Source organism: Tyto alba, unplaced genomic scaffold (assembly GCF_018691265.1).
Source record: "Tyto alba isolate M040663 unplaced genomic scaffold, T.alba_DEE_v4.0 Super-Scaffold_45, whole genome shotgun sequence".
NCBI lineage: Eukaryota > Metazoa > Chordata > Aves > Strigiformes > Tytonidae > Tyto > Tyto alba.
The window spans coordinates 5476808-5492895 of NW_024881321.1; the positions used below are offsets into that span (position 1 = coordinate 5476808).

At 40.6% G+C, this 16088-nt stretch overlaps 1 pseudogene; it reads left to right on the forward strand.

The window, feature by feature from the left end:
* The first annotated feature begins 11527 nt into the window (after positions 1-11527).
* Positions 11528-14589, forward strand: LOC116965031 (annotated as a pseudogene).
* Positions 14590-16088: the final 1499 nt, after the last annotated feature.

Here is a 16088-nt window from a genome sequence, read left to right on the forward strand (position 1 = left end):
GCCATGCTTGACAAAATTTCAATTTGAGATTATATTAATGGTTCTGGTTTATATTACTTTTATATATGCCCATTATAGTCAGCAAGAGAGAATGTTGAAATTAGTCTGTTCAGTGCAAAGCATTTTAATTTGGGCAACAGAACATAATATAGGGGGAAAAAAAAATAAATACTTTTTTTAATATTATCCCCCTTAGCAGTATCTACCCAATAGCTAAGACTGTACTTTCCCAAAAAGCAAGCCTCAGAGGATATCTGGGTGGAGGCTGGGGTTGGGTTGCTGCCTCATGCAGAATGGACTTCTGCTCTACATGATACTTCTTATTCCCACAAATTTCCTGTCCCTAGACAAACATTTCTTCCTCTCTGTAATCAACCCCTCAGGGACCAAGAATTACATGTGAAGTATATTTGATATTAGTATTTCATGAGGTCACACAGTGGTAGAAAAATACTTTAATGTCTTCAAAGTAGCCTTGGAGTCTGTGTATAAAGACTCACAGAATGCTGCTCATAGAACTGAATTTCACTGAGGAGCAATTTCAAATATTATTTTGACACCTAAATCTATTTACTAGATAATAAAGGGATTAAACTACAAAATATAAACTGGTCATAACCAGATATCTCCTCCTACAAGCATCTGGTTCCTACTGTAGCTCTAGGTAAATACAGTATTACCTTTTGACTTCCTTGTGTGAAACTCAGTGTAAACCTATCCTGTGTTATATTATATAAACTTTTATGCTGTATCACTGATGACAGAACCTGAGTACTGTTATTCGGTTGCCATAGCTTCTAAGAGATGGCTAGATTTCAATGGTAAAGGGATTTTATTTCCATCCACCCACACAGTGTGTTGTTTGGTAACCTGGCCCAGTACATATTTGTAGAAGATGAATTTGCTAAGCTGGGATTTTGCAGGTGTACTTGGTAGTAGGGAAGAGAGATCATACATACCTGTGCATAAGAACTTGATCTTGAATTAGAAGTGACCAAAGGCCTTCCAGGACACAAACTCCTTTTACTCTCCATGCAGTGGTTTGTGACCCAAAAAAGGAGAGGAAATGGAGCTGGTCAGTGGCAAGCACGTCTTGGCAGGGGGCCAGGCATCAGATGAGAATGTACAGTCTGGTGCTGCAAACAAGGTGACAAGGGAGATGCCTTTTAAGACAGTCTTGGGTCAGGAGCAAGTCCCCTGTGGCCCTGGAGTGCAAACTCCCCTCATGTAGGAGGACAGACAGACGGTGCCAAGCCAGGTCCTGCCAGCACACCATCAACCCCACCTGGGCGAGAGCCCTGCCCCAAGACAGCTGGCATGGGTCTGGCCACATGGTCCCTGCAAGACCAGCCATCCCATTGGGTTTTGTGAAAAGGGAAAACTGAGATTTGCAGGCATGCAATTGCTGTAAAGCGTTTAATGGATGGAGTTTTTGAGGAAGGTGGAAGGTGTGTTGCCAGGAGATAGGAAGTGAAAGGAGCTTTTCTGCTGCTGTGATTTACTAGACAGTTGGGTTAATGTGGGTGCTGCACCTCACTAGATGGTCATGGTAAGTTTTAATTAATTGTTAGGTCATCTAAATCTTTGCAGATGGGTGTTTTTAAAATTTGAATAAATGAATAAATACATCTTTGGGGCTTGAGCCCAACTCAACATTTCCAAGTGCAATTCAGAGCTGGCAGGATAGCTTCCATTTTTGATTAGTGATAAATCTAATTGCGAAGGAATGGCTGACTTTCAGAGCTGGGACTGTATTACAAGCCATCTGAGGGTAGGAATCAGACTAAATGAGCCTGATATAATGATTTATTTACAGCAACTCTGATACTTTTAGTAATCTATTATAATTGTACAGACAGAGACTTCATTATCCCTTCACGTATCTGTAATGCCTTCAAGGGCTGGGGAGTTGTGGAGCAAGCCTGCAGAGAAGGGAGTGCTCAGAAGGCTTCATCCTGCAAGGTGCTGAGCAGGCTGTACTCCTCATCAGGCAGAACAGGCTATTTGATTCTTCACTGAGTTATTCAAGTCAGTAGAATATAACTGAATTTATTTTGTTTAGGGTTTAATAAGGAAAGGTAGTTAATTTCTGTTGGATAATTAGAATAAATCTCTAATTGAATCAAAGTCAATGTAAGTAAATATTTTTATTAGGTTGTTAGCTTGTTGTTTGAATATACTCCTGTACACATTCATAGCTATCTTAGTTTGGGGGAGTTTTTAGTAACTACAAAATTAATTAAACTTGTAAGAATTTCTTTATGCCTTTTGAAAGCATTTATTTTGCAATTTAAAACAGATGGGTCTCTTTTTTCACTCAGATATATTTTTTGAGATAAATGGGGGCTGTAACATAATATATCACACCCTATCCCACCTTCTAAACTAAGGTTACACTTACCAAGTCAAAGGTTTTCCTTGGTAAATTTGAGGTTTTCTAAGTTGAAACCCCGATTTTACTCTGAAAAACAACCTAGATGGTACTTTTTCGACTAGCTGTAGTTCAGCCAGTTCAGTTTGCAGAAAAAGTGCCAGCTAGTGCAACTCTTAGGTATGTCCCTCTCATAGTTCAACAACAGCAGCAGAGAAAGGCATCAGCAGTGCTGGTTTTGTGCTACTTGAACCCAAAACATTTCTGTCAGGAGCACCTGTACCCAATTCTCTGCTTTATCTCTTCCTTTGGAAGATAGTCCATTGAGGGCATGTAATAAACCTTAAAGAAGGTTTGAAATCTCACAAAAGAGTAGGGTTCCTTTGCTTCATCCCTATCTTTGTCACTTTTCAAGAGAATTAGGTAGGCTGGTGTGTTCAAGGGGCCCAAGAATAGGGTAAGATCACTGGTGTCCTGTCAAAGGCTGGAGAAGTGGGGTGAAGAGTCTTAATTCTTCCTTGCTTGTTTCAGGTAGAACGTGTTTTTAAAGTTGTTATTAAAGGGATGAAAGCTCCTCAGGGAGTGGAGGAGCAGAAAAGCCAGTTAGCACGTCTATCTATCTGCCAAGTCTCAGTAGACATATTGACACACACTGAAGACTCTGAAATGGGAAAAAATAGACTGAAGTATTACTTCTACAGCTACAGCTGATTGGAAGAACAGAGAGAAAGCAAAACTACTGGTCTCATTCAAGTAGTTTTCCTTCAAAACAAGAATAAAGCTGGTCAGCAAAAAACCCCAGAAAGTTAGAAGAGTGGAGCATTTCAAATGTGGGCCATGCAGTGATGCTCTTCATCCCACATTAAAGTCTGTGAATTTGGCAAAGCATTCTGGCTTTGGACACATCACTACATCAGGTGCCTTTAAAAATCCCAGCCTAAATCATTGCCATGGACAGATGGGAACAGTTTTATGCTGTCTTTTGTAAGCCATTTCTGGACTGTTCATATCACAGATTTGTCTTTTCCTCTATCACTCACATCAACACACAGTTCAGAAAAAACAATCTGGATTTTTTTTTTATATATGTATAAAGCTAAGATATATTTTAATGCTTTAACATGGATGTAGAGGACAAGAATACACCACGTGCACCTGTTAGAATTTAATCTACATGAATTCCTGGATCTTGATAGTACAAAGGGAAATAAAACAGGTTAATACCACTTCAATATTATATCCACCAGAGACAGAGTAAGACTCTAACAGAAAGTTATGGTCAGAGAGAAGCTAACAGTTCTCTTTTCCTGGGATCTTTATGTTGGTACAATCCATTTGATTAACAGCCAGCTGAACCCTTTCAGCTGAGATGTTCTTTCTAGCTGAGGCTGTCCTGGAGGATCTGTCACAAGCATGATCAAGGAAGGAGGGGTAAAAATGTGACTTCTTGGGTGATGTGACCTCAATGCCAGGTGGGGGAGATGAAAATAAATCTGTTGTGAGCTGAATATACGTGCAGTTCATTGCTGCTGCCCCAGGGGGTCACAAGGACACATACACCTAAAAGTGCTGAAGAGCTTGTGCAGAAGAAGCCTCCTGCAACACTTAAAAGCTATCTTAAGCACAGACACAGCAGCACTGGTCAAAGCAACAGAAGGCTGTAACACTGGCTGGCCTTTGCCAAGTGTGAATGATGGAGTCCGAAGGTACCATTTGCAATTAAAAGCTGGAGCTGCTGAGCCTTCTGTTGGCAGTCAGCATCTCCTGGTGACATAGCACTACTCCTGCTGAGATTAGTGAAAGCAGCAGTGATCCAGTCTGATATATCAGGGTTGTGGGCTCAGACAGGAGAAGGAAACTGTTTGGCTACATTCAGCATCTCATGCTTTCTTTCAGTGCTTTGTAGAGAAAATCTTATCCTAGAAATCTAAATGGTGCAACAAATGTTAGTTGTGTCCTAAAATAATCTTTAATTATCTGGGACCTAATCATCCCTGGGTGATACTAAAATCTTTGGTATTCAATGAACTCATGCTATGCTTGGGAAGGCCATTGGATATCTCCAGGAGGTGCTGCTGGTTGTGTTCTGTCAGGAAAAGGCTGCAGCCCTAATTTAATTGTGCCACAAAGCCGGGGGATTCCAGCTTTCAATGAGCTGCAAAGTATGGAGACAAAAGACATAACGGCTGGTGAAAGGCCATGGCTATCAAGTAAGTTGGTGGACAGGACCAATAGCCCATTGACTTACTTTCTGTCTGTCCACATTTAACACTTCTGCTGTTAGTGCATGCAGAAAGGGACAGACATTTTCTCAGTGACTCTGTGTGTGTGTGTGTATGTCTGTGTGTGTGTATGGTGACTGCAGAGCCCCTAAGCCTCTCCTCATAACCCCCTCCAGCCCCAGCTTTATCCTCCAGTCTCCAACTGCTTTAGGTTGCTGCTGTGCTTAACAACGCCAGCAGTGAGCTCTGCCGCTGGAGGTTGAGCTCGTATCGGTGGTACAGTGTCTCCCTCATAGGTTTGCTGTCATAAAGATTCATGGTATTGTAAAGATAGCACTTCTGCCCTGTTTCAGGACCCTTCAGAGAAAGGCTGCACATCGCAATTCATGAACAACAGGACTGAATTTGCATCTGATTCAAAAGTAATTTCACGTGGCCTTGAAAGAGTTTGTTTTATTTTTTTTTTCCTTCTTCCACTGTTCTCTTGCAGGCGGACTTTATTAAATGAAGCAGGGGAAGAAAACCTCAGAGTGAAGGTTATTTTGGAACATTTTAATAATTTTAAACCACTGAAAGAATATTTTCATGATGCAACACTTGTCAAAGACCTCCTTTGTTACTTCCAAAAGGATTGGTACTTTTGGGTGGCAGATGGCAATAGCCTGAAAAATGGCAGCTCGAAGTCTCAACGTGTAGAGTCATGCCAGTTCAGCTCTTCACCTGTTGGGGACTAATAGCCCAAGCATGGAGCCAGGAAGAAAGAAAGCAGTAAAGCATTTTTGCCAGTTCTTATTAATGTTAGTAAAGCTGAGGATTCCTTAAATTCAGTTGTTGACTCCTGTGGGAGGGCACAGTAATGACTGAGGCTTTGCTGGCTTACACTAGTTGGGAATAAAAGCTTGGGAAGTGTACGCCAGATTTATAAATATACTTTTAGTCTTGAACAGTGTGCATAAATGGGAAAGATATAAAAGGAGGAGAAGGATATTGAATTACACCAATAAAACCCTCCAGCTGAAAAAGCCCAAGGAATGTGTAGAAATTGCTTGGAGTCAGAAATGAGTTCATTAAAAGATACAGTAGAAGTAATGAAATAAGATAATGAAGGGATGAGTCTGTTTCCCTTTCTACCTCCTTAAAAAAAAAAAAAAGTGGATGAGAGAGGGAAAGAGGACTTTAGAAAGGGCAGGGGTCAGCCTGTATCTGCTCAACTCCAGTAACAAAGCCATTCTGGACCTGATGAGTTACAGTAGATCCATGAGATCCCCACTGGAGCCCTTCCCAATCATATCTACTGCATGGGCAAGGACCAGAAAACACGCAAACCTCCTGTCTCCCCTTCCCTTAAAGCTCCTCTTCCACCAACTGTCTTTTCTCTCCATCTTGCACTCAGCTTTTCAACCATCTTGAGACTGACTGTACTGCAGCCAACAGGCTGAGATGTTACGAGCCATCCAGAGCTGCCCAGACTTGGAAAGATCTGTAAAAAAAAATAGAGAGAGAGCGAGCGAGCTGACCAGGCCACACAGTTAACTGGGGAAGTGAGCCAACAACCAGAGTGATAGCTGTTGTGGCTGACCTGCCATCCCAAAGCATCCATCTGTGACTGACCATCTGCCTTGGATCCTGCAAGCATCAACAAAACACCATATTTTCCCCCAGCTCTGCTATTCTTTCTCTCCTCCTTCCTCTTATGTCTGCCACAAACAGCAGCATCTCAGAGCAGAAGCAGAAGTAACCATGGCCTCTCGTTTGCCAGGATTGTTTGACCTGACAGCAATATCCATACACCAGCACGCAGAGCTGTGCAGGGTTACTTCAGCAGGTAACCGCCTTCCCCACAGGGAATTAAAGTGTGGGGGAGCACCAGCTACTTATAACAGCATCTGCTAGGACATATCATCAGGACATGATAGGACACAGGACAAATAGGATGAGACATGACAGAAAGGTCACTAAAAGGATAGGTGGAGTTCTTACTTTAAAAAAACAAAGCTGCTCATTTTGTTTGAGCTTTGTATCTTTGAATCCTGACATTTTAAACTGTATTATATTATTTTGTTAGGAAATAAAGATAGCATGAATATAGGAGTCACTGCTGAGGAGAGCAGAACAGCTTCATTTTGAGGAAGAATATAAATAAAGGGGTAGCCAAAGAAGGCTGGAAAGACAGAGACAAAACAGAGTCCATTTAAAGCAAGGTGATCCTACCTGATTTCAGCCCAGTGTGCATTCAAAGCTTCTTGTGGCACTTATCAAATACTGCCCACTGAGAAATACTGTGATGATCGTTTCTCCCCTATTTCTTTGTTAGTGAAACTGCTCCTAATGGCTACAGCAGCACACGTTGCTGCTTAATGCATAAAGCCTGCTGTGTTTGCCTACACAGCCACCCGAGCTGGTAGCATTAAATTTGCAGCACTGTGCTTTCAGGTACTTTGCAGAATGAAAGACTTTGTATATAAAACAAACTCTATTCAACTCTGACTCACTCTCGCTTTTCCACAGGAGATAGTATTAATATTAAAATCTATTTCTCTCTGGGAACAGTATCATTTCCATTCTGTTGACAAATATCTTAGCAACACAGGGGTACAGGACAAGGAGACAGAAAGTGTGACAGAGAGCTCTAGGAACAGATCTAAGTGTTTTTCACAACCTCAGTCATTGCACTGCCGTTTCTTTCAAATGACCACATCTGTGCTGTTTTACAGTGCATCTGACAGTTCTGATTGTCCGTGTGAAACCCCTGCCCAGCCTTTAAAAACCATCTCTGTGTGGATGCATAGGGCTGCTGAGAGCTGGAGTGCAAATGAGTAGCATCATGCATCCTAACATCAGGCAGAGGTTTTGGGAAGCAGAACATGTCCATGCTGTGAGAACCAGACAGCAAACAGATATCTTCATGAAGGCAGAAAGAACAAACCCAACAAAACCCTCTGAAAATGTCTTATGATTCGAAAAAGTCAGCTTCAGCTGTGCTAATAAGTCAGAGGTGGAACATTTAATTTAAGTCCTAATGAAATGGAATTACAGTGTCCTGCTGACTTCCATCGGGGGATTTTGGTCTGTGAAGTTTGTTGAAAATCTGGAAAATCTAAAAATCCCTATTTAAATATAACCCTTGAACCCCTGTAACTTTCTGTACCAATTTACTACAAACATAGTAACAAATGAGTGAGTGAGACTGTAACTTTCTAGTAAGTATTGCAATATTAATAGAAATTAATTTTTTAATTCACAATCTTAAACCCTACTATTGAGAATTAATTCAATTAAGTCAGGAGAAAGACACATACAACATGGCTTATGCATCTACATGAATCTTTGGAATATGGACATTCACGAAGAACCAACAAGCCAAGGATTATTTGTCAAAAGTGTGCAGTGAGTAGTACCAGGTAATAGATGCATTTGGGATGATCATAGTTAATTCACAGTTTATTCAAGAGCAAAAGAAAAAGAGGTGATGAAATGTATCAGCACCTGTAGGAATTATGCATCTAGCTGCAGTGGAAAAACTGCTGTTTTGCAAATGGCAAACACTCAGGAATTACATCTTTTACAAAAATTTTGCGGTGAGACTGAAGAGTGGGTAGAAAAATCTGGTCACTGTTTTCCCCTTGTTCTGCAAAATTAGCACAAGAATCCTCATCCACTGCTGCTCATCACAAAAGACAGAACTCATCTTGCATTGTGTTACTCAGAAGACAGAGTAGCTTTCTGAAGCCGAGTGCAGTTTCACAGACAGTACATCAATAATCTCATCTAGAAGGAGTTTCCTGGTGTGATTTAGATCTTGATCTCCTGCAATGTCTGTAAGAGGCATCAATGAACATGTCTTGGGGACATGTCCCAGAGCATCCTTCCAAGAGGATGCCCCAAAAAGCTGCTAGACACTTAGATTTAGGTGATTGCTGGGCAGGCTCTTGAAAACCACCCATACTGCCCATTTTAGGGAAGACCTGGATTTCAGTCTGTGGTGTTTGTAAAAAGTATGTCCTCACCAAAACCTATTCCACCATCAGTTAAGAGTCAAGAGTAATTCTAAGGAAAATATTTCTCTGGGTCTAATGTTGTATTTGTAGCCTGCATTTGTATAGAGGAAGGACGGAGGTAATTTCAGCCCCTTTACTAAATATTTGGATTTGAAATAAGAGCATTGGTGTAAATGTGCACTATGCGTCAGTGCTTTTTTAAGGCGCCTGGGAAGTTATTTGTTGTACATGAGGATGTTTGAACAGGATTTAAGAAATGGGTAGGAGCCTATGTAAATTTAATAGAGTTTGAAAAGCTTCTCAGCTCTGTCCTTATGGGACATTGTTTTACCAGCAGACCTCAATATTGGCATTATGTGAAAATCCTCTCCCAAAGGGACAGTTTATTCAAAGTCTCTGTTAGCTGTTGCCCTGTAGATGCCACAGAAACAGGCAGGCACCTATCCACATCAGAAAAAAAATATATAAATGAATTCTCCACGTGAATACCTGTCTAGCCTGAGAAAACAACTTTACAGTGCCAGCTGAAATGCTGGGGTGATGGCTGTGTCCCATCCTGCCTCCCATTCTGAGATAGGAATTTGCCCGCTAGACGCATATGATAGCTGAATGAATAGTTCAGATTAAGGGCCTGATACACAAATACACTTAAAGCAATGTACACAAAGGTATCCAGAAGACCAGATCCCACCTGCTTGTGTTTGAGAAAAAACACTGGGAGAGCAAAAGCTTTCAGATATAATACTGGAAGCGGTTTCATTTTCCAGAACAAAGAACTATGATGGCAAAAGCTGGCATGATATAAATACCTGAAGGACAAAGATTTCTCTCCCTACAGAGAAAAGGAGAAAGGAATAAAAGGGAAGAGCACACATTCATAAAACTGGGATCTATCTCTTTTTTTTTGTTATATCTTTTCTTAGATCCCTCTCAGTTTATTAGTAAGGTAGTGGGGTTTAATATTCTCTGCATATTTTTAATACCTCTGCATAGCTGTTATGCACGTGTGCATTTGAGTTCATGTATGTGCACAAACATATGTATCTATACATTTATATAGATATATATACACATTCATAAGTGCATGTATGTTATATATAGAAACACATTTATACATACTTGCAACTTTCTGCCCTAAAGAGGTATCACTTTCATTTGTGTCTATTATTTATGCCTTCTTGATCTCTTAACTGGTATGGATGTAAGTTTTCCACACAAAAGATATGATTTCAACATCTTTTACGCAAGTGTCAATCCACAGCCACTGTAATGATTGAAATTTAATCCCTCTGGGGGTTTCTTGTGGCACAGTGAAAATCAAAATATGGGCAAACTGGGACAGTTTTTTTGACTCTGTTGCTAGCACAGACCTACTTTGCACTTACTAAGGCAGTTGATCTGAGAGGTTTTTTATATATGTAAAATGAATTTAATGTTATCTTGACCTTTTCAGAAAACTACTGAGGGGAAAACAGAGGTTAGATACACTCTGCGTGTGACCTTGCCCCGGCACAAGCTTCCCTCTTGCAAAGCTCTGCAAACTGTCATTAGGTCCTATGATTTATCTGTCCAAACTAGGTCCTGTGGTTTATCTGAGCCTATCTCTCAAACCCAGAAGACAAGCAATTTCCATGACAGGGACTCCCTGCATGAGGATGGGCTGCTTTAACAGTCACCAAGACTGCCAAGAGAAGGTGGAGACTTCCCCAGTGTGTTGTTGAAGTTGTATATGAGGAGAAACATATGGCAACCAGCCAAGGCAGAGCCAATTTTGCAATCAGCTTGGCTTGACTAGCCTTTGGTGGCATGACACTGTATCAGAGTAGGGAAACGATGACCTCTGTGTTGCACCCTGTCCTATCTTAGAGGAGAAAGGCTAGGCAATATGCTGGCTGTTTCTGTTGCAGAGCCATGAGCAGCCCAATAGCTATTCCCCATCGCTTGGGATGATCCGAGATCCCAAAGCACTCAGAGATAACTGAAACTGTAATGCTCTGAATGTCATTTTAGGAAGCAGAAAAGAGAGAACAAGAGCAGAAGAATATTTATCGTACCTTCTTCCTTTTTTTTTTTTGTCTGGACTCATGCCAAGCACATCTGGCCAAAGAGAAGGGAAATGTGGTTTCCACAAGATGAAACTTTGAATGGATACAAGCAGTTTCTAAGGAGACCTGCTCTATAATTGTAGAGAAAATTACAAGCTGAATCATCTGTGGTTTGGGGAGAGAAATCAATGATATTTTGTAAGTTGAACCCAACTGTGCTGACTACTTACCAAGAAGGAAACTGGAAAGAAATCAATTCTAAGAACTTTCAGCAAAAATCCATCTTAATTCAGGTCTGACAGATCTGTTTTTTTCTCTAAAGCAACATGATGCACCAGCCTGAAATCCCTATTACTATTGCAGAGACAGGCCCTCCCCAGCGAAGATAGACTAATACGCTACACTCCAGGCCTGCTAAACCACTTGCTGCCGAGTCTTGGGAATGCATAAAGGTGCGCACACCTTACAGGGTTGGCCTGCCGAACCTGCTGGTGTCTCTCCAAGGGGCAGATCCAAAGCAGAATCCGCAAACTGTGATGCATTGCTCCATGCATTGAAATGGATTGCTGAAGCACAGCTGCACCCACTGGACCCTGTAATGAGAGCAGCAAACTAATTCTGCTCATAACCTAAATGGCATCTGACTCCTAAATTACTGCTCTTCATATGCTGCTGCTTTACACATTTTAGCTTTTTTTCTTTTTGGAAGACAAGGGAATAAAAGCAAGACCCTGAATTTCTACTAACATTTGCCCTTCAATTTGTAGTATTACTTTACTGAATGTTCCTGTGGAATGCTGAACTCAGCCTAGTTAAATCAGAAGATATAATAGGGAGATAATACTCTAGCTTCTGGTAAGATGAGTGAGACTTTCCTTTTGTGTTTATTTTATGTTTCTTTCTGGTGCTGAGAACTCCACAGTCAAACACTGCAATGCCTGGTTCCTGTCCTTAGTCTTTGGCAGACTTAATCCTGCATGTAGTTTAATTCCTAATCCTTCTCACCAGAACTCATCCACAAAACAGACCTGCCAAAATCTGTGTCAGAAAGGCTGGATTATTTACAAAGGTTGCTCTTACTCACTCAAAAGAGACTGACATGGACCCAAGCTGAGATATTGGCTTCTTCAGATCAGGAGCATTCATAATTTCTTCTCTACTTCCCACAGTTGTCTTTCTCGTACCTGTCCCTTTTTCCTTCCCACTCTGCTTCTCCTTTTCTTTATCAGTGTTGACCTAAAGTACTTGATATTCAGCTCAGTGCTGCTGGTGAAGTTAGTTGCACTCTGCTTCACCATACAACACACAAATAACAACGAACCAAATCCTACTTGGAACTAGGAGCTTTTGTAGCTTCTATTCCTTTCTCATGTCATCCTGCCTCCCTTATTATGTCAAGGGGTTTGAGCACGGGGTCTATTTTCCTCATGAGGTAACATAAGGCATATATAATACACCAGTGAAGAGATGTCAAGGAGGTTCCTGGAGATCCTTGCCTGTAACAGGACACAGAATCTATGGGTTACAGTTGCAGGGTTTCTCCCTCTGCTTTTGACATAACACACAACATGATGCCTACCAGACCGGACCTCTCTCTGTCACTATAAAACCCTCTGTGAATAGCAAATCCTTTTTCAACTTCATGAGAGATACTTGCTAAAAGACATTCTGACTTCACCATACTACCTGCTCAGATATATCAGGTGAGCCCTGTAACTTCAAAGCCCCGTGCCAAAAATACTTGCTGTATCTTTCAGAAGCAAAACACAAATGCCTCCATAAATGTTTGCCTTGGGGTGCCATATTCCTCTTGAGCCATATCTACAAGAGTGTATGAAATTTAAATGCCACAGGATAGTGAAGGGAAGAGTTTCCCCCTGTGCCTAAATAGCAGTACAATGCATGCTCTTGCTTCAAGGTGCAGATGAAAGTGTATCCTTCCCTACCAAAGAAAAACTCTTGAGGACCCAGTCTGTTTGGAGAGACTCAGAGTAGAGAACTGTCCCTGTCTATTCCATTCCCAATCTAGATGGGATTTTTCTTTTTTTTTTTTTTGAGCAACCCTTCTCTCTGTTCCTCTCTTTTTCCATCTGTGATTTTCCTCCCTTTGAAAATGCAAGCTTTCCATGGATTTCCCTGCCACTTCACATTTCTACTTCTATTAGATTTCCCCTTCTTGGACTTTTTTTATGGCCCTGTCCTTTCCAATCCCCAGTCATTTGTTCCACATTTTTCTTTGCTTACCTCTTATTCACAAAGCTCTAGCCATTTTCACATATCCTATGTTTAACTCTACTATGCAGAAAACCTGTTGGGCTGAAAGAGCAGGTCACCTAACTAGCATTGCCGGTGCAGATTAGAATGAATTCCTTCATAAACATGTTCAGGGACAGAAGGAAACCCAGTTCTGGACAGGAGGAACTTACCAAATGGCAAGTGTTACATGACCAGTAATGAAAACAAACACCAGATGAAAGAACTTTATGGCTCCACTGATCAAAAAATTCTACTATAAGAAATACATTTGTTTTCAAGTGAATAGCTTCCCTTTGTAGCCATGGAAATTATTTTCTGTCTCAGAAAAACTGAGAAGTTATCAAAAACTTATGTTTTTTTATCTTTAGTGGGTTTGTGGGGTAGGAATAAGGGAAAATGGCAGTATTAGGAAAAAAAAGTTGAAGTGATAAACTCTGATCAACGTCATATTTCATTTATATCATCTAAAGAAGGAAAGTTGAGATACAAATTTCGAAGGACAAGCTGGTTGGTGGATAATAAGTTCTCTATTCAATCTGTTTTGCAGAATGTCAGGTCACCAGACTAGACTTGGTGTTATAAAAAGCTTGCATGAATATTTTCTTTCAGATTCTTTTAATTAATTCATTCTGCATGTATTCCTACTTCCAAGTATTCCAGCCAGCAAATCTACTGGAGCTATTGCTGATATGGTGAATTTAGAATTAGCATTGTAGTATAGTAAAAGCAAGTGAATTTCAGATTTTTAAATGCATGTTGGAAGTAGAAACTTGATTCTGTAAGTTTTACCTATGTAATAGGGCACAACAATGACCTCTGTGTCCATCCTGAACATCTCAAATTCTGAATGTCACCTACCTGCAATGAATTACTCATGAGTGCTATAGTCTGTTCTGAATAACAAATATATTCAAGAAAATTACAATTTATTTGAGGACAATTCATGAAGAGAGGATGAGGTGAAATTAATCTAATATGGAATTAAAAATGAATTATTCATGCAGCTCTACAGGACAATGATATTCCCACAAGCAATAACTGTATCGACATCCATGTGGAAGAGGACCTCTATTCAGTCCTTCTTCCATCCCAGCATATATAAGCATACCAAACTGCTTTCAGAATTTAATAGCAACCTGCAGTTTCTGTTAAGCTTCTGGAGGTTTTTTTGCCTGCAGGGGTCATTTTTTAAATGGTATGATGGATCTCTGACAACCATCATCCAGAGGCCTCTGTTATCCCTTTTCAGAGCTGTTGGAAGACTAGTTAACAGCCTGTTTAACATAAAAATTTGCCTGACCCTGACTACTGGAGTTAAGAAAAACCTGGGATGGTTTATGATTCACATAGTTTACCTTGCTCTTGAAAGTCTGCTATCCCTGTGGGGTGAGTATTTCCAGGATTAGCAAGAGAAAACATCATCTTATTAAACTGTTGCCCAAAGCTGCAATGTACATACTATGGAAACACAAATTAAAAGAAAATTGGATTTCCAGAGACTGAGCTGAGATTGAATGATTTCATGTCAGGAGTGAAACAGTTCCCTTTTTATACCTTCTTGTTTTATTTGTGGTCTCTCTTTGTCTTTGATTCCAGGAGGGGTGAACAGAACCAATCTCCCTGCAGCAAGCGGCTACCATTCATCTGAGTTTACAAACCAAAACTGATGGACCCTTAACCTGTCACTGAACCACTGATGAAACCTGACTGGCTTCTGTGGGACTTGGAAGAGAGTTCAGCTGCAGTCCATTAGTGTAGAAAAATCTTTTGCATGGAAAAATCAAGAACTTATACTAAAAAATCAAAGCTATTATAGTATGACATTTTTCTGTTCTGTGTGCATTATTCTGGCAATGTTCTCGTAGACTATGTTTAAAATGGTGCTATAAAAAAAAAATCTGATTAGATTTGAATGCTTGATGAAATCAGCATACAATTTAGATTTTCCACAGGGTGTTCAAGAATATTCATGAGCTCTTTAATTATTAAGTAATTACAAATCATTCATTAAAACATTATTCATTTCACCATTTAATCATGCCAAGTCATACATTGTAAACCCTAGAATTTTTCCTTTCTTAGTGCCAGATAGATCCAAGGAAAGTTAATTTAGGGTTTTTAATATGTAAGTAGTTAAATGGCTAGTTCAATAAACTGCAAGAGAGCCATCAGGTGAAGCCCAAATCACGGGGAGAACTCATGAGTGTATCATTGGGCACAATTCACTTTGTGAACTGCATAGGATGACACTTTGTTAAATTAAAAAACCCCTTGCTATCATGGTTAGTTTTGCCTAAGTTCTCAATATGATCCATGACTGTGTTCCCCAAAAGCAAACATTTTTCACATTGTTTTCCTTAGTTGTAAGTACCCCTATTGCTTTTGACTGCATCAGTTGCTTGCAAGCTCCTATTCCAATGTACTTTCCCTCATTATCCAAGAAGAAAAATGGAAATGCTTTATCCAGGAATGCTTGCTTGACTCATCCAGATGATGACAAAACACCTCGGCAGTTGAGAAGTATGAGGACACTAGCAAAAACTGAGTTAACGTTTCAGCCATCCCATTATCCAGCACAACCTCAGTAAATGATTACACTGATATAAACAGCAGCTGCCTGATTTACCTAAGCGTTCACCATAAAGCAGGTGTCAGATTTCCCCCTTCATGAGTAAACTGAGGGTATGAGCAGGCTAAGAGTAAGAGTGGGTCAAGGGCTTCCCAGGGATCGGACTCACTGGCTGTTAGGGAGAACAAACACGTAGCATGAGCAGCACATACTTTTTCACATCCCTAGGCCACCTGAGGTGTGGTCCTGCCCAAGAGGGCTGCCAAGGAGCAGAGGGCACCAGACACAACACCACTCCAGAGACTCATCTTCCCGAGCATTGGGATAGCTCTGTGCCCTCAGAATCAGTGACTTCCCTTGTAATTATCTCAAGGAATGCCAACCATACCAAGACAAAATTATGTTTTATACAAAACATTTTTTTCCTGGCTGACTTATTTCAGTATTTTAATAATGTATGCAGTGGTTTGTTCAGGGTCACAAGGGAAAATGGTAGCAGAGCTGGGGACAAAGTCAAGGAAGATCTCATTCTTCAAACCTTCTATCCACCAAGGAATGCAGCTTCCCAAATCACAGTGACAGAATGAGTTCAAAGGGGAAGCAACAATTAACTGTCCAGTTAATCCA